Source organism: Vicugna pacos, chromosome 20, assembly GCF_048564905.1.
Source record: "Vicugna pacos chromosome 20, VicPac4, whole genome shotgun sequence".
Taxonomy (NCBI): domain Eukaryota; kingdom Metazoa; phylum Chordata; class Mammalia; order Artiodactyla; family Camelidae; genus Vicugna; species Vicugna pacos.
In genome coordinates, this window is record NC_133006.1 from 8,026,469 (window position 1) to 8,051,645 (window position 25,177).

The 25,177-nt window shown below is 42.4% G+C and overlaps 1 long non-coding RNA gene across 1 annotated transcript; it reads right to left on the reverse strand.

Moving 5' to 3' along the window:
* Positions 1-18,775: 18,775 nt before the first annotated feature.
* LOC140687574 (uncharacterized) lies at positions 18,776-24,959 on the reverse strand. The gene is made up of 2 exons (XR_012061959.1): positions 24,743-24,959; positions 18,776-20,775 (listed from the first exon to the last, which is right to left on the reverse strand). It is a non-coding gene; the product is annotated as an uncharacterized lncRNA (long non-coding RNA).
* Positions 24,960-25,177: the final 218 nt, after the last annotated feature.

The following is a 25,177-nucleotide window of genomic DNA, read 5'->3' on the forward strand; positions in this document are numbered from 1 at the left end:
GGAGAGGGAGATTTTTTTAAAATAATAAATAAAAACAATGACAAAATGAAAAGATACAACTTCTACTTTTGTTTCCTCAACAAACCCGCAGCGTAGGCAGGACAGGGTAGCAGCATGCCTCTCTAGCGCGCTTCCTAGCTCTCACCACCGGCCGGGAACTGCTTCAAGACTTGACTTGCCACATGTTATCATCAATTCTCAAAACCACTTTCAGAAGGTAGATACTGTTCTACCCGCTTCGCCTTAGTGTTTATTACACGTCTAGGTAGATACAATTATTGTCTCCTTTGTTATGAGCAGAACTGTGTTTTTTCCAAAATTCGAATGACATCCTCACTCTCAGTGTCTCAGAATAAGACTGTATTTAGAGAGAGGGTCTTTCAAGAGGTCATGAAGTTAAGATGAGGTCGTGAGGGTGGGTCCTAATCCAACATGAGAGTGTCTCTCTAAGAAGAGATTAGGACAAAGATACACACAGAGACCACGTGAAGACAGAGAGAAGACAGCCATCTCCAAGCCAAGGAAACTATACTAGCAATAACAGAGCAATATACTAGCAATATATTAACAATGTACTAGCAATATACTAGCATTATACTGGCAATAACTGAGTTTCCTTTTACAGAACCAACCTCAGAAGAACCAACCCTGTGGACACCTTGCTCTTGGACTTCTAGCCTCCAGAAATGAGAGGAAATGTATTTTTGTTGTGGAAGTCACCCCAATCTGAGACTTAACAGACTAGCCACCCTAGCAAACTAATGTACCCATTTTAGAGCTAAAGAAATAAAACACAGCTGCACAGCCACTAGCCAGCTCTCAGGTCCCCTGGCCCAAGCGCCTACCCACTGGGCACTTCGGCGCCCCTGAACAAACAGTCTCATCACAGGCAAGGCAGGGCGAGTGGGGAAGTAGCCCCAGCCCTGGGCGGTGGGGACTGTCTGCTCCATCCATTTACAGAGATGCTCAGTTACCATTTATGTATGTTCTGGGGACAGGAGCTTTCCTTAGGTAAAATTACATGCACGCAAAGGCCAGCCCTAGTCCACTTGCTGGTCAAACAGAAGAGATGAGCTACAGCGATCTCCTTCCTGTTGGTCCGTCACAACAAACACAGCCCTCTCTCTCACCAGAATCACATGGCTCCCTTCTCCCGTGATCCAGAGCTTCCCCAGGGACCATCTGAAATAGCAAACCCTCTGTCCACTCCTTTGCTGGTCTCTTCCCTGTAGCTCTTCCCAGCTCTGGTGGTATATTACTTCACATGATATTTTAAGTGGATCCGTGTCTGCTTATTTGCAGTTCATCTCTCCTACTACAATAAAAGCACCAGACAGTGTTTTGTTTTCATCACTTTATCCAGGTACTTAGGACATAGTGAGGACCAGATAAAGGAAAGGACTTAGAAAGGAAAGAGGGCAGGAGAGAGAGGAAGGAAAGGAAAAAGCAAAGAAGGCAAGAGGGAGGAAGGGAAGGAGGGGGAGACAGGAGGGAAGTGTATCAAATGGATGTGACTTAACAGCATTTAATACATTATTATTTACAAGATCTTTGGCAGAAAACAGAGATAAAACGCATGTTTATCCAACCCAAATCACACTACAGATGAAAGAAGTATTGATTGTTCACTTATCTGAAACAACTAACTATTAAAGGAGAAATAAACTGACTTAGGAAGAAGGAAGAATTGGATTTATTTGCAGATTCTGTCGCTTTCTAGGTGGGTCACTTTAAGCAAATTAATTCTCAGAGCTTCAGTTTCCTCTCCCTTAAATAAAGGAATGATATCAACCTCTTAAAGTTATTACAAAAATTTAAATGTGGTAACAGGTGTAAAGAACACAACACAGTGTCTGGCATTAAGCAGCTTCTCCATGGAAGTGAGAGCCATTACTTCCCTGGGCTTCATGATATCTAGAAACAAAAGTTAATTTCAAAGACAGTATCAAAGTCTCCTATCAAATCTGACACAAAAATTAACAGAGAGAATGGGAGAAAAATACTAGCAAATCATTCCTCTGCTCAGGGACTTGTACCCAGAATACACAAATAATGCTTAGAACTCAGCAATAAGAAACAACAAATAGCCCAATTTAAAAATGGGCAAAGGATTTGAATAGACATCTGTCTGAAGAAGACAACTGAATGGCCAACGAGCACATGGAAAGGTGCTCAACAAAATTGTGATTAGGGAACACAAATCAAAACCACAAGCACTTCACACCCACTAGGATGGCTAAAATCAAAACAGACAACAACACAACACCATGAATGGACCTCGAGCGCATTATGCTAAGTGACATAAGTCAGACAGAGAAACGCAAATACTGTACAATCTCGCTCAAATGTGGAATCTAAAAAAAAGACAACTCAAAGATCAGATTTCTGGTTACTAGAGGCAGAGGATGGGGTGGGGAAATTGGAGGAAGGCGGTTAAAAGATACAAACTTCCAGTTCTAAGATAAATAAGTAATGTAAACATGATTTCAATAGCTACCACTGCTATAGGGTATATATGAAATTTGTTAAGAGCATTTCCTAAGAATTCCCATCACGATTTTTTTTTTTGCTATTTCTTTTTATTGTGTCTATATGAGATGATGGACGTTAACTAAACTTACTGTGGTCATCATTTCACAACAGATGTAAATCGGACCATTATGCTGTACACTTGAAACTTACACAGCGCTGCATGTCGATTACACCTCAATGAAACTGGAAGGAAAAAACATGGCTAGGTCACAAAAATAAACACCCACCAGACAGCAACAAGCAAGGATGTGGGTAACTGGGACCCTCGTACGTTGCTGGTGGGATTGTAGTGTGGGACAGTGTGTTTCCTGCGGTACTCAAGAGCCGGATGCAAACCTGGCTAGACCCAGCCCTGAGAACTGATCTCACTCAAACGGCCAACTTTTGACCTGTGGGCGTTGCTTTCCGTTCAAGATTTACACCTGTGTCTCTAGGAGGCTCTATCTGAAAGTCAAATAGTGACTTGCGGTGGAGAGTAAGGGGCGGGGGAGGGGAGCGGTGCTGACATGAGGAGTAAAATGCAGAGCGTGGTTCTCGGAATCCTCTGGTTTTCCCAGCACCCCTGCCTGGGTCAGTGCATCAACCTCTCCGGCAGCGGTTGTCAACGCTTATGCTAAAAAATCCCTCTGACTCCTCCCATCTGTCTGTCCCTCCTTCAGGTGGGCAAAGACCCGAAGACTTTAACCTCCCACCATCACCATTTTTAAGCTCCCTTTCGGCTTCTGCAGGCGAGAGCTGCAGGGTAATCAGAGCAGCGGTACCTGCCCACAGCTTGTGAAAAGACACTGTCTACAGAGGAGTTTCTTAAAGTTGAATTTGTCGCTATGTAATAAACATTTTTTTGTGAGTAGAAGTTGCCAAGTGGACACAAAAGCCAACCCCAAAATATCAGTCTATGATAATTAAGGTAATGACAGCATAACAAATTTGTACCCTTGTAACCATCACTCTCCAAGGGAACATAAAACTTCGCTACTGCAAGATGGTATTTTTTACTTCTTCTGATACTATTGGCTCCCTTACTTTGGTTCTAGGCCATATTTTTTAAAGGACTATAGATGAGACACGTAAGGAAGGGAATATGTTCTTTATAAAGTCACCTTTGGTGGTACAGCATGTATTTTGAGCATTAGAAAGTATTTCAATTAAGTGAGAGCTGGGAGAATTTTGAAAAGTGTTGTCTTTTTTAATGTGTGCATTCCAAAAAAATGCAATTCTTTTATCAAAACATATTGAAAAGTAAAATGTGAGGTTTACAGAAAAACACAAGTGCTATTAACACTAATGAAAGCAGTGATCCTGATATGAGGTTAAATCCTTAGTTTCTGAGTCTATAACTTACCAGCTGATTAAAATCAGTCCGGGATCCAAGTCCAGCACGTTCCAGTTTCTCAACTATTCTATACTCAACACCTATAGCTTTCAAGGGACTTGTGACATATCTTCTCTTGCGCTTGGTGACATCCACACGGGTGCTGAAGAGGAACAAGGTTTTGCCCTTGCATTTGGTAACAGGCCCTTTGAATAGGAGATTCACTTCCTAATAGTCTCTCTCTCTCTTACACACACACGCACACACACACACCATTGTTATCTCAAGAGTGAGGACAACAGCCAAGTTAAACTAACAAAACTTCAGGGGAAAGGATTCCAAAATTGAAGACTCTATTTTTCTGAGTATCAGAATCCCAATGTGTGTTTCCAATGTCAGAAAGGAATCCTAGATTGAAGTTTTCCTGTGTCTTTGCAGCTTAATCAAAGCAACGAGATTTTTACACTGGAGCTCCCTCCTCCGCTACACCCAGCAGCTTAGCCGTTGTGGTTGCGTCGACATGACAGATCGCTTTGCCCCCAAAGTAACAGCCCTGCGCCCTTTAAGACAGCGCACAGCCCGGGATACACTTCAACTTTATCGGCTGAAATGGAAACACGTTCCAAAGCAGTGTACAGAAAGAATGCTTACCTTTCAGCTGACTTGGAAGCAGCCTGCAGGACGGTAAATCAACAGAGGTCACCGGCCACATTCCCAGAGCAGCTGACCCTGTCAGTCTTTGGGAAATACTGTTTACTCTGTAACTAATGCCGGCTACCAGGCACAAGATCCAGAAACTGAATTCACGAAGACTTAGGCGTAAACCTCATCCCCACTGGGACCTCTTCGTGGAAACAGTAGTCGCTGAGTTTCCCCAGATGGGTTCTTTATGAGAATGTCTTAGCGTGGTGGAGATTTGGAGTCAAGGGATGAAAAGTTTGGCAAAATAGCCAGTTATGTCCTTTTTAGTGTACGGATGAAAATTCTTCAAGCTTCCCTGAGGACATCAGTGGTAGGCGAGTAAAAGGTTACTGAAAATGCCATTCCTCTTCTATTTATTTTGATTGGATTTTCTTTTAATTAATAATAAGATTGAAAGTCCTGAAATGAAACGCCAGCTGTTCCAGAGAAGGCGAGGCAGAATTATGCAATAGGCAGCCTCGGGGCGGACTGAACCACCCCACAGTCTGGCCGGTCATTTGCCCTGGGATCCGGCCACCAGGAAACACCCAGAGGGACAGACTTGGTTCACAAACTGGCCCGGACACGGAGGCCAAGGAGAGACGGGAGAGAGAGAGGCAGACGCTCCAGGTTGGGAGACGGCAGGTTAACAAGCCAGGGAACTTACAAACGGGCCCTGTCTTGGGCGACCAGAAGACACGGAGATCTCCACATCGCCCTCCAGAATCTAAAAAGTTTACAGAGAGGCCTGGCAGGGTTCCATCAGGTGCGTGGACCCCATGGGCTCCTCCACTCAGCGCTCTCCCAACGCTGCGCCCCCGCAGCGGCCGCAGGTGGGGACGCGCAGGCCGAGTGCACATTTCAAGGAGGGGAAGGGGCGGGGCCTCCAATTTCCCGCGTCCCGCTCCGGGGTCAACGGGCAGCCGTGTCCTCTCCGTGACCTGCCCTGCACCTTCCTCATCTCCCACAAACTGTTTCCCTAATTGCTCTCAACAGAAGCACATCCATGCTACCCCAAAGACCACTGATTTCACACCCAGCCTGCACACAGGGTTGTCCAACTTGACCGTTTTCCAGTTGGCTTTGTCATCCCATCCAGTATACCCTCCCCACTGCCTTCTGTAACATATGATGTATTTTTTGACAGACAGCGTCACAATCTTCTTTGTGTCATTTGGGATTATTCACATCATTACCCTCTTCTCCTCTTTCCGACAATAAAATTGATCTAGGTTGGCGGTTTCTAACGGCATATTCCTGCGAAATGCAGTGTTGTTTTAGGGTATCATTCCCTTCTTTCCCATCTACTTCAATAATTTGACAATCACAGATGGAGCGTCCCACCCACACCACCGTGCTGGTGCCGACAGCCTCCTGTCAGGAGCTTCAGGGGAGTGCACAGAATCGTGCACACCAATACACCAGGCACGCTGAATGTGATCTGAGTGTTAAATTAGGAGCCCAAATGATGTGCTTTGAGAGCCAAAGAAGGAGAGGGCCACTCTGGCTAGGGACTTGGAGGTGATTTTCTTCAGATGTTGGATCTGAGATGGGTCATCCTAGTCTTTGCTACTGAAACAGAGCAGGACCCTATGGAGCCTTCCCAGAACAGACCCCACCCCACCCCCACTCCACCATGTTCTCCACCTGCCTCTTGTCTGTAGAAAAACTTTGGTCAAAGAATAAGTTTAATCAGAGAAAGAAGAAAATACAAAACAAAGGGAAATAGTAGAGTTAAAAATAATAACAACAGTTTAGTCATTTAAGCAAACTCAAGGACTTTTAGTTCCTCCTCAAGGGCTATCGATAATATTCTGGGCCACGTCCTTTGAGCTGTTTTGCAGATACTGAAACGCCCAGCAGGTTTAAGAAATGAACTACATGATGGCCAGACTGCAGCCATCACGGAAGCGGCCACTATTCCAGGAACTGGCCTTCAAGAAATGGGAACAAACCAACCCTGCAGCTAAGAGTAACTGTACTTGAAACAATCAAGATGACACTGATCAGACCACCGCATGACCGATTTCAGGATGACCCACAGAGCTGACTGTGCGTCTCTGCGTGCAGCCCCCACCCTCCGCCTGTGCACCCCTGAAACTCCCCTCTAAAAGCTCTTGCCCACTAATCGTCAGGTGACAGGAGAGTGGCCTTTGGAGTAGGAGTGCTCTCCCCATCCCCCAATGCCGGCCTCCAGAATGAAGGAGACGTTCCTTTCTGCCAACACGTGCCTCTCTTTGTAATGGCTTTCCAGCGGCAGGACCCGCCTTTTGGCGACACTACTTAACATGGTCTCTGGACAGCATCATTGACCTCACGTGGGCGTTGGTTAAAATTTCAAAATCTTGGGTGCCAACCCAGAACTAGAGAGTCAAATTCAGCGCTTTAACAAGAACTACAGGTGATTCCTATGGGCAATAAAGTTTGAGACACACTGATTTAACTACTTTTAGAATTGATGGAGCTAGAAGACGGGTCAGGTGTAAAATAACAGAGCCCAGAACATGGACAGTGAGCTGAAGGAAAGGCAGGTAGAAGTGGAGGATTCATTTGGAGGATTTATGTCTGCTACCTAACAGTAATAAAACATACACACACACACACACACACACACACCCCCACACCCACCCACCCAGAATGGCTTAACAGAGCCAACGGCTATGCTGAATGCTGAATGTAATGCTATCTCATGTAATGCTCTCGACAACCCAGTGAGGGCGCTGCACCATTTTACAGATGAGGAAGCTGAGACTTCCCGGGTTAAGGAATTTCTCAGGTCCACGCAGATTGAAAAGAGCAGAGGCAGGCTTAGCCCTAAGCCAGAGCTCTTCACCACTGTCTGCTGTAAACCTTGGATTCTCTGGACCGGGAATAAGTCCCAGTCCAACATCTCCCTGATAAATGTCCCCCTAGAGAGTAACCAGAGGGCCTGCATCCTGCAGGTGGAGCATCCAAGGCAGCCCGCATTCTATTCCTCATTCCTTCCTTCTTTCTTAAACTCTTGCACCTGATAGAACCAGGAATGAAGACTGACGAGATGGTTTTGGTGACTAAGGTAATTTTTTTTCTTTTTTAGGTATTCAAATTATTTTGTGGGGGGGTAATTATTTTTTTAATCTAACTTTAAAAATTTTTTAACAACTAACTTCACCTACACCATAAAAAAAAATTGGAGACAACAAAGGCATACAAAAAAGAACATTTAAATTTTCTGTAAAGTCACAACTCAATTACACCACAGTGAATATCACAGTATATTTCTTTCCTGGTTTCTTTAAAAATGTATTTATAAGTTTTAATGTGATTAGAACTGCAACCTGTATTTTTATTGAGTTATACGTTATGAAAAAATGTCTCCCATCGGTAATGCTTTTATCCACGAGCATTTCAAATGGTTGGGTGATGGCAAACATAATCGTTGTCTGACTGAGAGTCAGGGACAGAGGTCAGAGAATGGCACTGGGGAGGAGGACTGCCCAGGCACGCTTCTTCATCATTTTAAATGTGATATTGGTCCAAGTAAGTTTGTTTAAAATAACAAATAACCGTATGTTAGAAGCGAATGAAATTATCGAATTTCCCAAAAATAAGAAAAACAGGATTAGAAAAAAACAATGTAATTCTATGGCCACAAATGAGCCACGCATCTTACTTATGACACACAGTGGATCAACCAGAGCTCTTGATAAAAACTCTGCTGTTTTTTTTAAAAAAATACATCAATTATTATATTTACTATAATAATATTTTAGTAATAATGCATAACCATTTTGGATATTTTTTAAATGTGCAAAAGGAAAGGCATCTTGTACACTTATACTCGATTTCAGATAACAGAAACAGACTGGAGAAAAAATAATAATAATATGAATAATATATTATAAAGACATGAGAATATCTCAGGCTATTCAGCCAGGCCTCCTGAGGGTTAGAAGCAGAAATGACAAAGTTATTAGAAATAAGTTTTTCTCTGGGGTCTCCCGATCTCTTGCTTTTTCTGCTTTCTTCTGTACATCTGCTTTCTTATTTTTCTGAAAATCTGCTTTCTTTGTACAAGTGAGGGAAGGTGCCTGTACCTGTGGTCAAAAATTTGCATGTCCCTCAGTCCAAGACACGCATACAGACTGACTTGCTTTCTCTGAATTCCCAATTCTGAATTCCCAGGAGAGAAAAATCCAGTTTCCCCAGCTTGAGTCAGATGACCATCATAAACCAATCTAGTTTGAGCAGTGGAACGTGGAGCCGGAAGGAGCCAGGTTCTCAGCCCCAAAGAGTCGAGGAGATGTAAGCAAAGGGGTTGGCTAAAAATTAGAAAAACCAAAACAAACAAACAAAAAATACAACCACTGTTAATATTTCGGTGGATTTTCTTTGAGTCTTTTTTCTATTCTTAGAGTTAATAATATTTCCTTCCAGTCTTTTTTGCTCTATGGTATACGTTAGTTGTGATAATGATGTATAAATTTTACATCTAAATAAAAATATCAATAAAATAAATAATAAGTAAAATTTTAATATAAGAATTTTTTATCTTACTACAAAATCTTGAAAAACATTTCATGTCAGCAAATAAAGCTCCAATTAGCAAATATGCCACTTTTCACTCACCATCCCCATGCTGTTGGAAACCTAGTTTGTTTTCAATTTTCCATGATTTCAAACAAATCTGAAATGAGCACCTCGGTGTGCTGAAAGCTATTTCTCTATTTTGAATGATCCCCTTAAAGTTGACTTCCAGGTGCTGAGTTTTGCCAGATTAAAGGAAACAAACATGATGCCAAATCTTGATAGACATTGCTAAATTCCTTTCCTGAAGGGTTGCCTAAGTGCGCTTTCGTATACCCTCACCGGCATAAAGTGTGATCGTATTTTTTTAATTTGCTGTAGTGGAAACTCAAAGTAGATCTAACACTCACTGACATTCTTAAGGCAATAGGAGAGCAAACATGGTTTCTTCTGATAGTTGAGACATAACCATCAGGCATCGACCAGTTAGCATCAAGCCTCCTTTGGTAGCCAGGACAACATGCTCTTCCTCCTCCGTATCACCCACCCTTCATCCATCCAACACTGATGGATCACTTAGCTGCCAAGCACTGTGCAAAACTGGGAGGTAAACAGAGATGGACACATGGTCCTTGTCCCTAAGGGGATTGTTAGGATGCCACGGATGAGAAAGGTAACAGTTTTTATGGCAGTAGACACAGAGAAGGACCACTGCCTTCTCCTCAGGGCTGCCCTGCAGAGCTCTGGAAACCCTGGTGGTGCTCACCCAGTGGGTCCTTTGGCTGGCTCTGGTCCAGATCTGCACCACAGGGAAATCTAAGGAGTGGCCCCCAAAGCCCAGGCCTGCCAAGCACCCACAAAAGCTACGCTCAATAGAAGACTGTCATGGTAACGCTCTCCCCATCTCTCTCTCTCTGACTACAATTGATTAATTAAAATGTTGCTCCCAATTTGAGAAGTTCATTGCGGCATAATTTAGAATTAATACACGGAGGCAGTCATGTACAGTGTATGCACTTCCCAAGTTAGACAGGGGTTTAATGTCCCCACATACAGCCAAGCCTCGGTGATTATTCGAGTACCAGCTGTGCTCCGATCTGGAACGTGCGAGGAGTGTTGTTAATTATCATTACCCAGAGAAAAATAATTAGTTCCTTTGTAGGGAGAACAAAAAAAAAGAAAGTTGCTATTTCCATTTTAATTTCAACTGCCAAGGTTGATAAAACTCAAAATTGGTCTATTTTGTGAAAAGCATAAACTCGTTAGCGTCGCATTAGCCGACTGCATGTCACTCTTCGTGTCCGCAAATTAATTGGTGCCCTATTCGCTGGATGATTGATGCCGTGCCTTTTGGGGGCACGACGTAACCACCAAATCAGGAAGGAAGAAGGGGGATGTGAACAGCCTTGAAGAGGATACTGCCCGCCAGCTTTTCTCAAGATTTCAGAACATTGGAAAAATGTCTTCTCTCCCATTTTCCTCTTCTTCAATCATGGTAAATTGACCTTCATTCTCCTCCACTCCTTGCAGATGAATTTCAGATCAGAGTAACATAACAGAGTATTCATGAGCCTAATTGAAGAATTCAGATCCATCATAGCCTCTCTTCTCGAGAGCCATCAGGCGTGAGGACCCACATGTCCACCTGGGCGGGGAGGGGTGTGTCACACGGCCGATGGGGGCGCTATCATTTGTTTGGAACAAGCGACAACATCATATATTTGTCTTTCTCTGTCTGACTTACTTCACTTAATATTCTTGTCTCTGATACTAATTTGTCACTTGGTCCCTCTAAGGACCTACTTGTTCGTTAAAACAAGTGAACTAGACAAAATAATGTTTCTTTTCTTTCTGTTACAGAAATCTAATTCTGCCATAGTCATATCGTCAATAAATTGCACCCACCCTCTGAGCAAAACGTAATGCAGAAAGTCTTCATACCTTAGGCTACTACCAGATTGTCTACTGGCCACAGCCCCTGAAGCACACATAGGGTCCCACGCCCTGGCATCCTTTTTTTTTTTTTTATTCAAGTATAAGTTTACAATGTTGTGTTAATTTCTGGTGTACAGTATAGTGATCCAGTTATATATACATGTATATATTCCTTTTTATATTCTTTTTCATTATAGGCTATTAAAAGATATTGAATATAGTTCCCTGTCCTGTACAGTGGGACTTTATTGTTTATCTGTTTTATGTATAATAGTTTGTATCTGCAAATCCCGAACTCCCAATTTATCTCTTCTCACCCTCTTCCCCTTGTAACCATACATTTGCTTTCTATGTCTATAAGTCTGTTTGTATTTTGTAAACAAGTTCATTTGTATTATTTTTTAGATTCCACATTAAAGTGATAACATGATATTTTTCTTTCTCTGTCTGACTTACCTTACTTAGTATGATAATCTCCAGGTCCATCTATGTTGCTGGAAATGGTATTATTTTATTCTTTGTTATGGCTGAGTAGTATTCCATATCAAGGTGTGTGTGTGTGTGTGTGTGTGTGTGTGTGTGTACCACATCTTTATCCAGTCATCTGTTGATGGCCATTTAGGTTGTTTCCAGGTATTGACTGTTGTAAATAGTGCTGCTGTGAACACTGGGGTGCATGTGTCTTTTTGAATTAGAGTTTTCTCGGGATATATGCCCAGGAGTGGGATTGCTGGATCATATGGTAACTCTATTTTTAGTTTTTAAGGAACCTTCATACTGTCTTTCAAGGCATGCTTTTTTCATGAGAAGTTAGAGGTTTAAAGTTGCACAGTTTTCTTAGACCAGTAGCACTTCTGGATAAAACCTTTTGTCAAGACCCCAAGACTCTTCACGATAATAAACAAGGCCCCTTTCCTCTGCAGTTCTCAGTAGTGACTGCACGCTGGTGACATACACGGCTCCACTTGAAGGTCAGTGATAAGTCATCACATAGACAGAGCTGATGACATTAGAGATAGTCCCTATGGGCCAAGGAGGTTAGATGGGTTAGCAAAACCAACTAGAGATCATGCCTGAAGACTCATGGTTTTCTTTTGCTCTTTTTGTCCTAACCTGCTGAGGGAGTTTTTTTAGACTCTGATATCCATCAGACAATCATTCTGCAAGGCCCAAAAATTGTACAGGAGAATAAGAAACAAGTTTCATAATCTAGAAGGGTTTCGTGGTGGTTCACTCAAGCAGTCTGGGAGCCAAGGTCAACTCGCTGAAATGTGATAAGTTTGTGTCAATGGAAAGAATTATGTCACTGTGCCTTGACAAGAATTGCTACCAGTGTGCAAATTAATCAAGTGATGCCTCCTCAAAAAGAGACATATGTGTACATATGCACATATGTCCATCCATATATATATACATATACACACACAGGACATTAACTCTCTGTATGAAACCTTCATTTACTGTACTCGAGGCAGTACATATAAATGCCTTCAGGAACTATCCAACTTTGAATTAGCAAAGTGTGCACGCTATGAAACAGCAGGAAACAAAGGCTATGGTGACTAGTCTGACTTTATTCAGATCCAGGCTCTGGCTGCTGTAAGATTTGGCTTGGTAGCCCAGGGACCCCAGGAGAGTAGAACCAAAACTAACTTCTCAGGAATGAGAATCAAGAGAAAGTAAAAGACGATAGCATAATTACCAAAGGGCAGGAATGAAGACCAAGGTCCTGAAAAAAATGCTTCCCTGAATTTCCATCCGTCATGCCTGTGATCGGACAGAGAACGACTTACGGTTCTTGAGTAAACCCTGCCCTCCATCTCTTCCCGGCTTGGCACGTGGTGGTTCTGATGCCTGGACTCTCCCCATATTCTCCCCTCACTTTTACTGGTTACCTTATCGTCACACCCCAGATCCCAAGCCACGGCTCACCTGTTTCAGGGGTCAGTGAGCAATCCCACACTCCAGGCCTGCCCTAGGCAGGGCTGGGCTCTGTGGCTTTTCCATCACATAGGACTGTGTTTGTGTTTTCCTGCACTTCTTCTGGATGCATCCCAAAGTTTCTTGAAGGCAAAACTCTCTGTTTTGTTAGTTTATAATCTCAGCTTTTAAAATACTGTCTGGCATTATAGTTGGTATGTGGTATTTCTTAAATGAATATACACTAAATAATAATGTGAGTAAAATATTTTATAGCCTTCTAGATAACTAATTTGCAAATTAAAATATTATTCTAAATAGAAAAGGTGCAACATTTCTATTTTGGGGTTACAAATCGTCCTGTGTCTATTTCTTAAATTAAATTATTAGCTTAAGGCAGGTCCTTTCCTCTTCTTCCTGCCTTGATGGTAGATATGATGGCTGGATTGATGGCAGCCTTCTTGGGCTGTAAGGAAAAGGCTAAGAGAATTGCAGAGATGTTAGACCTGACATCACTGCATCATTGAGCCAACTCTGCCATCTAACAATGTCTGGACATTTTATTAGAGGAAAATGTAGTTGTTGTTGTTGTTTTTTAATTCTAAGCTGAAGTACTTTAAAGAATAGCAGCATTTACTCAAGGATACAGCACTCCTGTGGGAGGAGAGACCAGTTCTGCTGAGGATAAATAAAAGATACGATTCCACACGTGAATTAACCTTAGAGGAAATTATCCTTCAGGAAAACACCTTAGAGGAAAAGACAACACATAATGAATTAAATTATTATTACTTGCTCTCTCACCATACAAAGAAATGCATGTTCATCCAGAGTCAACCGCAAAACTGAAAAAGTATTTTGTCCCAGTAGAAAATGAACAGTCTTTAGGATGTATGTCATTTGTACATAAAGCAAAGAATTAGTTACACAGGACACAAAAGAATAAGATGAAATTCTACACAATTACTTTAACCACTTTTTTCCCAGCAAAATATAATGAATGAAAACATGAATATGGCTACTTTATGGTCATTGACTATGGAGATATTACAAAATATACTTAAAATAAAGTACACTTGAGAGGGGAAGGTACAGCTCAGTGGTAGAGCACATGTCAGCCTGTGTGAAGTCCTGGGTTCAATCCCCAGTACCTCCATTTAAAAAAAAAATTGTTTTTAAATACACTTGAAAAGTAGGACATTTTTAATACGCCAACACTTCATTTTATTTAGATTGGTTCATTTCAAACTACATGATTTTTAAGTCAAATTTCAAATAATCTTTGCAAATGAAAGACAATCTAGATGGAGTCGGATTTTCTTTGTTCTGTTTCGAACAGTGTCTAACAACTTGTTCAGCTATGACTAAGGCAGTGTGACTCTAGTACATTAGAAAAACAGAAGCGGCAAAAATATTCTAGGAGAATCATAAGATGAGTAAAAAGGGTTAATCACAGTGTGAATAGGGGGGAACACCACCCCCTACTCCATCGTCCGTCTTGAAATTCCTTGGGACTAGAGATCCCACGTGAGGGTCCTCATCCCAAGTACAAGGATGAGTCAGGATAATCCAGGTATCCTTGAGATAATCAGAGGCTGTTGACAAATGAAATGTAGGGATTTCAAAAGGAAGGAGGCCCCCCCCCCAAAAAAGAGTTGAATGCCAGGAATCACCCTGGAAGATGAGTAATCAAATATATGTAATTTACCCACAAAGATGTGACTAAGGCATGAATAAAACAACAGGGCAAATGTCTTAGGCAATAGAATGGGAAAAAAAGGAGACAGTGTATCCATCTGGGGACAGAAAGTAAATAAAAGTGTTGCACACTTCAAGAATGTCAGTCTGACCTTGAGGTTTTATTGGCAATTTTGACGCATGCGTTATTTTGCACAGCCTACGACGTAGTAAGTGTGGGATCACCAGGGTTTCCCTGTAGATTAAAAGGCCACTTTACAATCTGCATAGATTCTGATAAACTGCAGAGAAACCTCAAGGTACTCGAAGCCAAAACATCTTTTTCCTGTCAAAACAGACTCTTTAACAGCCACTAAAGTGAAATTACTTGCATAATGGCTTAATCAAAACCCCAAATGCTAAGTGATGAATGTGTTATTTGCAAGCATCGTTTGGTAGGCAAATCTTCCTAAAGCAAAATCCTCGTGAGTTTTTTGTTACGAAATACAGGTGAGAAAAAGCCAGAAGGCAGATATTTAAATCCCTGCCAACAAGCCTCTCCAGGTTTAGCTATCATCTCTGCTATGACTCAGAGTAAAGAGGCAAAACTCCCCACCCCTACCTAGAATGCCAGGTTAACAGAAAACTGCAAAGAGTGGGAACCACTGAAGGGGCAAAACCCACAAAGGTTTTTGTAAGACCAGTAAGACCTCCCAGGCAGGGCCACTGCCTTCCCACTTTTGCGCTTCTGTAAAATGGCTTGCTTCTAGGAAAATGAAACTTACCCCTAAAATTCCATCAGTTCCCAAAAGCTCACTCCCAGTTGGTCCATTTCTAACACCTCATTTGCATATGGTACAAACTTAATCAAAACTTAAAACCCTATAAAAGCCTGTATAAACCTGCAGTCGGGGTCCAGAACTTGGAGTGTTAACTCCTCGGGGCCCACCGGTGCGATAAACCTGAGTTCTCCAACCCTCCGAGTGTCGCTTGGTCTCTCCACGGGATTCAGGTTGCTGTAACACCATAAGGTCACCCTGAAGGACATCCCCGCACACTGAGATTTTACCATCTTGTAGTACACTGTACAAGCTTTATTCATAAACAACATGCAAGCAGAGATTACCTAAGTTGACAGTTGCCTTGTGGTTCTGTAAGAGAGTATCCTTAACCATAAAAAATATCAACCTATTTAAGGTTAATGGGCCATGATATGTGAAACTTATTCTAATATACTCCAGATGAAACAAAACACTCTACATTATTATACATGGTTGTGTGTGTATTGTGTGTGCATACGTGCATATGTTATGAAGTTCTTCAAGAAGAGTTTGATAACTTACCAGTGAATTTCAGGCCATGTAAAGGGGAAAGGAGGTAGTTTCTGTATGGTGAAGTAAACATGTATATATTAAAAACGTTGATCTCTCAGTAGGCCCACCGAAAGGCAGGCAAAATGAACAGAAGGAAGAGTTTTGAACGTTCACTTAAATTAGCAGATAAGGTCAGACGATCTGAGGTGGTGAGATCTAGGTTACTGAAATGAGGATTTACCCCGCTGACCGAGGCAGAGGGGAAGGGCATGTCTGTGAGTCTGAAGCAGGTGGAACCCTTCATGCAGACCTCAGAGGACCCTGTTCACTAGTAAGGATTCACCTTTCCAAGTGGTACATACATAAGTTGAGTTTTGTTCTTAAGGCTCAAATCGTTGACTGTTAAGCCCAGAATAATGTTGCTCCTTTAGGCTCTCGGGTGATACTGTCTTTCTGATATTTTACTGCTATAAAGAGACACAAATACCTCACAAACCCTGTCAAGGCGATGCCAATACAGAGGACTGGCATCTCATTACTGTTGCTTTCTTTTCTTTTTTTAATTTCTTTTTTTTTTAATTTGTTTTGTTTGGGAAGGGGTAGGTAGTTGGATATACTTATTCATTTATTTTTTGAGGAGGCCCTGGGGATTGAACCCAGGACCTTGTGCATGCTACCACTGAGCTATACTCTCCCCCTGCCCAGGTCTCATTACGGTTTCTTTATGCCTCCTCTGAACACTTGGGTGATAGATCTAGGGGGCGAAATTAAAAGAGATTTAATTGAAGTTTTATGACAGTATGAGAACATTTTTTATGGGAATTTAAAACTTCTGAGCATTGATACTCAAAGCAGAAAAAGAAATGAAAAACTCCCAACTGGCCTGGATAAACCCCAGGGGAGGCGGCAAGAACATCTTCCTGTGATTTGGTAATTGCTCAAACTTTCGTCTTTTTTCTCCCTGCCCTACTATCTTTTACAGACCATGAAACTGAACAAGAACATTTATTTTTAAGTAGAAAATACTGGTATTTGAAATGTGGATTAAGTTCAATCAAGATCTCTAAGAAGCGCCACGAGCACTTTTAAGTGAGCAGTGTAAGAAGGCTTTCCAGTAGATTAAAAAAAGATGAAGAAGAAGAAACCTTCACACAAAAAAGCAAATAAAACCCAGAAATGATGGGAGCAAAGACCAGCAGAGAGGACCCCTAATGGCAGAAAAAAGGAAGAAACCGGAAGGGTGCCCACCTAAAACGCTTTAAAAGGTCAGAGAGTAAAAATGATAAAAGGAGGAAAGGCACTTGTTGTGGACAGGCCAGCTGGGACGAAGTGTCCTCTGATTTCCACCGTATGGACCCGGCAAAGAAGCCAGTCAACGCGTGGTGGGAGCCGCTCATTTTGAAGCCAGTCTGCTTTGTTCAGGAGATGCTTTGATAACCAAATGATAAACTGAGGAAATGTCAGCACTGCCAAATTGAAAAGACCTGAGCAGCACCACTCAGTCTAAACATACTGCTTTTGGGGTTAAACACACCGGAAACGTGTCCGAATTTAAAATGCATATTTCTGACGCTATTCCATCCGCGGCACTGTGAGAAAAATATTTTTGAACGTTTTCAATCATCACTGAGGAAAGGGGGCATTTCCATGTTGTAGGAAGCTTGCAGCTTTTTTTTTTCCTTTTATTTAGTTGGAATTTTTATAAGAGAACCATAGTAGAGCAAGCAAAATAGCTTTAACAACTTACTGAGTGAACCCTAAACCACATTTCCATGACCGCAATATCCCATATATTATTAGCAGAATTGTTTAATCCCAGAAATAAAAACTGACTTTTCCCAGTCATCTGTTTTTTTTTTAACTGTTTATGCTCACTAAATTTTCCAAGATTCGTATATTTGGTTTCTCATCACTCTGCAATACTGAAAACTGACTCATGCTTCAATCTTTTTAATATAACTTGCTTTCTTCTAGGATATGGTTCTAATAAGAATGCTTCCTGAAATACAGATAAGAACAAGATGTTATCTTAGCCCTAACACACACACACACAATCCAGCCCCTGCATGAGCCCGGATATCACCCCTCAGTATCATATTAAAACCAGTTCTAAATCTGACTTGGGCTCAGTTGCTGCTTTATATCTCTGCACCCTCTAAATTATAAATTCTTCAGATTTCATGCTATCTCTGTAACCCAATTTGTTGTAGATGTATATTACTTTTATGAGTACATCTAGCATACGAGCAACTCAGAAATAAATTTCCCACTGCTGTGAATCACTTGCTTGTGACCTCTGCTCATGATCCGTGCAGCACCTTCAAGGGCAAGGAAACTTATTCCTTCGCACTTTTTCTTCTCCTGAGCCAATCCATTAGATTCCAAACTTACCCAATTAGGTAATTAAAGGGTTAAGTACAGATCCAGCAAACTCTGGAAACAAAGTTGCTAGGGCAGTAGAATGGAGCCCAGTGTCCTCCAGATACACTTCCCACCCAATTCCTCCCTCCCCTGCTTCCCACTCCCCATGTCTGCAGGAATCACCAGGGAAGGAACATTGACCCCACCCCCAGCAAGAGCAAGGCAATGCTTTGGTATTTTGAGACTAGCTAGGAAGGTTGATGGGGCCGCCAAGCACAACTAGAAATACGTGAAAACATTCAGGGCAATTCATTAATGAAAAACTGGGTGTGAAAACCTTCCAAGTATGAGGCATCTTATAAATCAAGGATTCAGGAACTATACGTATATATATACACACTTACATACATACATATACTCAACCATAAAAAAGAATAAAATAATGTCATTTGCAGCAACATGGATGGACCTGGAGATCATTGTTCTAAGTGAAGTCAGCCAGAAAGAAAAAGAAAAATACCATAGGACATCACTCATATGTGGAATCTAAAAACAAAATGACACAAATGAATTTATTTACAAAACAGAAACAGACTCACAGACATAGAAAACAAACTTATAGTTATCGAGGGGAAAGAGAGAGATGGAGGGATAAATTGGAGTTTGGGATTTGCAGATCCTAACCACTACATATAAAATAGATAAACAACAAGGTCCTACTGTATTACACATATTTAATATCCTGTAATAACCTATAATGAAAAAGAACATGAAAAGGAATAAATATCTACATATGTATAACTGAATCACCATGCTGTACACCAGAAATTAGTACAACATTGTAAACTGACTATTCTTAAATAAATAAAGAAAGAAATATTTTAAAAATAATTCAGGAAGCTTTCCCTCCCATGGTGGTTAAGTGGACTGTGTTGAGAGTCAATTTATAATCACTATTTTTATGGTATTAGTACTAGAAAACCATTTTTTGTTTCCTTTCTGAGACTTTGTACAGGTAAACCTTTCCTTATATATTATTGAAAATTAAATTATCCCAAAAGACGTTTAGGCATTTACTTTATGGGGCCGTAAAGTTTTCCAAGTCAAAGAGATAGGTGAATGGTTGCAGGCTGGGTTTCGCCAAATCAGATGCTGAGACGGACTGGGGAACGACCCCTGCGAAGGTCAGGCGACAGAGCTGCACCGGGCAACGGGAAAAAAGGAACTTCAGGGTGGACCCCACGAGCCTTGGCCAACCCAGCCGGGAGCTCCTGGGAGCGGGGCCCACCCGAGCTGCTCGGGGTTGGGTGAAGATGGCTGGCTAGGCTTTTGTGCCTTTCCGGAGGGCAGGCACAGAGGGGGCGGCTGGCGCGGAGGGAGACAGGGCGAAGCATCTCTCTGCAGCCGAGGCAGCTGCGGGCTCCGTGGCAGCCGCGGGCTGTCTGCTTATCGCGCCCCCCGACGGCCGGCCAGCAGGCAACGCACCCCACGCCCACCAAGCTGGTACTCACTGGCCTCCCCAGGGTCCTGCCTCGTTGCCTCTATCCAAGGCACAAGCACCCTCTGCTTTCTAGAGCCATTCCATTTAACAAAAAACTACTTAAACAAACAAAAAAAATTTTTAGCAACCAAACACTGACAACACAGGGAAAGGAAACGTTAGGGAGGCCAGGCTTGAATTTGCCCGCATGTTCATTGAGCCTAGTTTCATCAGCAAGACTGGCAGGCGTTCTCCTTTGTAAAAGCCACTGCCAGCATCTGTTTGCTCAGGTTCGGGGACCCCACAGCAAACGGGAGGGCGTCCTTCACCTTCAGACACCTTCAGGAGCTAGAAAAAGTGAACCAGTGAGATGCTGGCTTGTGAGTCAGTTCCCAGCCACAGACCAACAAGGAGATGTGCTTTCCAGTCGCCTGTGTAAACAGCAGGCTCCCCAGGGCCCTCTCAAGCAGCGCTGCTGGGGGGCCCCGAGGAGGAGCAACACTGGGAGCTGCCGTGCATGACAGCCCTTCCCCAAGCAGGCCGTCCCAAGGCTTGCCTTCCTCCTGCAGCATCATCACCCTTATCACCCGGCTTCGGGCGGGCGGGCACTTCGCTGCGTTGCTATGGGGGTTACACGGAGGACCGTCACTTGTGAACAGCGCAGGTTTGACAGCCCCCTCCAGCCTGATGTGGCTCTTGCCCCCTCCATCTGAACGTGGTGACCCTGAGAATGGTGCCTGGGCTCCAGAGAACCCCCAAGGTCAATGGCATTGCCGCAAGTCCTAGATTCGAATAACGGCCCCCTCATGCACGCGTGTTGAAGACCCAGGGATACTTCGGCTCTTGATGTTAGTCCTCATGCTGGGTCCTCTTCCTCACAGCTGTGAGTCTTTAAACAAATCTTTTCCAGATCTCAGCTTTCTCATCTGAAAATAGGGTGTGTGGGTGTGTGGTTGGTGCAGACAGCCAGTAACTCCAAATGCCAGGTACTGGGACACCGCTGTAGGGATCCCAATGGACAGCTGCGGGAGCTCTGCTCCCTACCATGAATCCAGCACCTGCAAATAAAAATCAAACTTGTATCCCCTATTGAATGATACTCAATCAGAATACCACTTTGGGTGTGTAGTGATACAGGCTGGAGATCATCTACTTTCTCTTTAAACCAGCCCAGAGGTTGCTGAAAACAAACAAGAGCCTAACTCTGGTTCTTCAAAAGTTCATTCAAAAAAAAAAAAAAAACAAAAGCAAACTGTCTTAAAGAAAAAACACGAGGAAGCCATTCTCAGATCCTCCACTGGGGGAGCCTGACACCTGCTGGCCTGGGTCTCCTCTGCAGCCACATTTCAAGACAGCATATTTTTGTAGAATTCTAATCTTATCAATGCAAGTATATCTGATGTAGAATTGCAGAGTTATCTGGGAAGGAACGCATCGGGGCACTGGTACAAGGAGAGGTACTCAGAGCAAGACTCAGGTGTGTATCTGTTATCCATTTAGGGACTGAGATTAAGGAAACAACATGTCAATAAACAAATAAATTTCAGACACACACACACACACACACACACACACACACACACACACACAGAATGATCCAAAAATTCTTAAAACTGTTCTAAATTTCCCCTCATCATTTGTAAGAATCTGTAATCTGTTAGGAAGATGATGGGATTATAGAAAATCAAAGTGACAGAGAAAATGAGAGAGAAACAAAGAGAAAGATAAGGAGAGAGAAAGAGGAAGACGGAGCTGGGAATGGACACAGAAGAAGCATCAGCTCATCAAGAAACAGACACAAATACCCCAGCAGGCAGAGTCAGAGCAATCGTGAGTTAGGAAGCAAGAGGGAAGACTCTTCACTTTCCCCAAATAAAAGCTGCCCGATAAAGCAGAGGGAAATGATCCAAGAGAGTTTAAGTGACTGACACATCTCACTTAGCTGGCTGGTCCCTTAAGTGGCCTTATCTTCCTGACAGCCCACGGTGAGCAGTATGGCGTCAGGTCTGCATCCAAACGTCCTAGGTCTGCAGAACACAGTTCCGAGGCAACACTAAATTCAAGGATTCTTATGCAAATGTAAGTGATGATGGGGTATCACCTCACACCAGTCAGAATAGCCATCATTCAGAAGTCTACAAATAATTAATGCCGGAGAGGGTGTGGAGAAAAGGGACCCTCCTACACTGTTGGTGGGAATGTAAGTTAGTGCAGCCACTATGGAGAACTGTATGGAGGTTCCTTAAAAAACTAAAAATAGACTTACCCTATGATCCAGCAATCCCACTCCTGGGCATATATCCAGAGAAAACGCTAATTTAAGAAGACACCTGCACCCCAATGTTCACAGCAGCACTATTTACTATAGCCAAGTCATGGGAGCAACCTAAATGTCCATCAGCAGATGAACAGATAAAGAAGTTGTGGTGTACATACACAATGGAACAAGACTCAGCCATAAAAAAGAATGAAATAATGCCGTTTGCAGCAACATGGATGGACCTAGAGATTATCATACTAAGTGAAGTACATCAGACAGAGACAAATATCATATGATCTCACTTATCTGTGGAATCTAAAAAAATAATACAAATGAACTTGTTTATAAAACAGAAACAGACTCACAGACACAGAAAACAAACTTACAGTTACCGAAGGGGAAGGGGTAAATTCTTTTGAGGGATAAATTGGAAGTCTGGGACTAACATATACACACTACTATATATACAACAGATAAACAACAAGGTCCTACTGTACAGCACAGGGAACTGTATTCAATAGCTTGTAATAAACTATAATGGAAAAGAATCTGAAAAAGAATATAAATATATATATATATATATATATATGTATGTATAACTGAATCACTTTCCTGCACACTTGAAAGGAGCACAACATTGTAAGTCAACTATACTTCAATAAAAAGTTAAAAAATAAATAAAAGGGGGCTTCTTAAGCTGTCACTAACACTTCATTTCCTTATAGTCAAGCTCCTAGCACTTGGGTAACTAGACCTGCTGGGAGGAGGCAGCCAAGGCATTCATATTGGGATGTAATGAAATACACACTAGAGTTCACCTGGGTGTGCTTAACGCTATAACAAAACGCACATGCTATATATTTGCATATCCTTTGTCTAGGGTAGAGGTCAGAAGGCCAGTGTTCTCCTAGCTCTGACACGCTTTAGAAGTCATTTAACCTCTCGGAGACCCTGTTTCTCTATCCATACAGTGGGGACACTGACATTCTAGCTACTCTGAAGGATACTGAAGATCCAATGAAATGACGTCTGTAAAAACACTGTGAAATTTTCTGAGCTATACTAAGAAAAATGTGGAATCAGAAAAAATCCTCCCTGGACGAGTGTGGCGCGAACAGCCTTGGAGAAGAGAAAGATGCTGGATGAGGCCATCTGGCCACAGAGACGGCTTTCCCAGAGGACCCCAAGTCTGGGTACCAGAAGCCGTGGTAATGAAGCTCAGACACATCACTATTAGCAAATGGAAGTATGAGACACTGATGAGTTTCTTCTCTGGCTCTCAATGTTGATTGAAATAAATGCCCTGTCCCTTCCTCATTTGAACAAGGTGTTCTCTGGTTGGTTTCAAACGACCATGGAAGAAAAATTGAAAGTACTCTTCTGTTCAATCTATTGTGAATTAGAAGTGGCTTTTTAGGGACTTCTAGAGATGAATCAAATGAAGTGATTCCTGTGAGTAGGTTCCAACGTTGGTCTTACACGTGTCCCTAACCACCCCGTGGTTTTGTGTGCATGTGACTCAGGCCACAGAACAGGGACCCTGGTCAGAGCGACACTTTCCCCAGGCCCTGGGCACCACCATCTCTCAAGTGAATTCTGATTCCATGGAGACAGGAGGACCTCAGAGAGGCACGAACCACAGAGTGACATCACCCACTTATAGGTTTTTCCAATTATTGGGGATAACTCGACTCCCACACATGACTGAGCAAGTTCTTTCAGAATTTAGAACTTTGAGAACTACTAGTTTTCACCTTAGAAATAATCTCGTAATTGTGCCTAAAAAACAAGAAGTTGGAAAAGCAGACTCTGAGAAGTTCCTTCCAGAATGATGATGTTGGTTTTTGTTTTTATTTACATAGCTATATGAAAGGTAGATCTCCCTGTGAGTCTGTGAATCTCTGCAGAGGAGTCCAAGTACAGAGCGTATATCTCAGGGCAGTCAAGAAGAAACGATCAGAGCTTCAATTTGTAGTTATTTGTTTACCTCATCCTTTTTAAAAATCATAATTTTGTATATGTTTTATGATGTGCATTACAAAGTAATACCACAGTGCATTTAAATAATTTTAGATGTAAATAAAATAAAATATATAAGTAAAATTGTTCATTAATATCAGTGCCTTACCCCCAAAAAAGTCTGCAGAACACAGAAATACAGTAAAGAATATTTAAGGAGTATATCTGTTTAATTCTGTCATGTAGAACATTGCATGCCGGCTAGTAGGTTGGTTGATCCGAAAAGCTCAGTTCTGTCCCCAGCGACCTTACAGTGCTGTGGACTAACACTGAAATTCTAGAACTTTTGTCCTAAGTGAGACCAGTAAGACACTAAAAATGCGTAGCTATCAATGGATCACAACTCAAAGCAGGACTAACAGAGCTGGGTCTGGTGGCATTACAGACATCAACACGTAACACACACATCACCTGCAAACAAAGCCATGGAAATACTAATGTCACCTGTATGGTGTTATGTCTATATTTCTCAATAGAAATCGTGTCATAGCACTGCAGCCCCTAAGGCCGACCTGAAATTGAATTTTTCTTTAATTCAAAGCCTGGGAAATCAAGAGCTTGATCTTCAAAATGATGCAATTAAGGGAAGAGTAATTAACATGGTGACCACGTCCTCATCAGAAAGGGGCAGCTCTCTCCGGTGACCTAACTGACACATCTGAGGAATTACAGACAGAAAGGGTGGTAAAACATCGCTTATCCACAGCACCGGGGAGCCCTCTCACCCTGTTCCATGTGTAACTTACTGTTATTACGTGATTCACTTTCCGGAATGAGACGCCCTTCCGGAGGTGAGTCATCAGCAGCATCAGGTGAGCCAGGTTCTGAGCCAGCTCCTCCCTGTGGGGCAAAAACGAACTTCGCAAGTCCCTTTTATTTTATAACTTCTTGTTTCAAATTAAAAAAAAAATAGTAATTATCTACAGAGTCTTCCATTCACCTCACTATGGCAGCATGCAACCCCCAAAGCCACGGAGATGAGGACTGTCTCCGGATTTAATGAACACGGTGGGTGTGACCCAACCCCTGGGCATGAGTCACTCGGTGAAGTGTTAGTGAGAAGGGTTATAAATTCAACGCCTCCACCACTTCCAAGGACCAAAGCAAACAGAAAATATGTTCCAAAGGTGAGCTGCCAAAGGTTGTCAACATTGCACTTCAATTAATAGCCAAGTCATTAT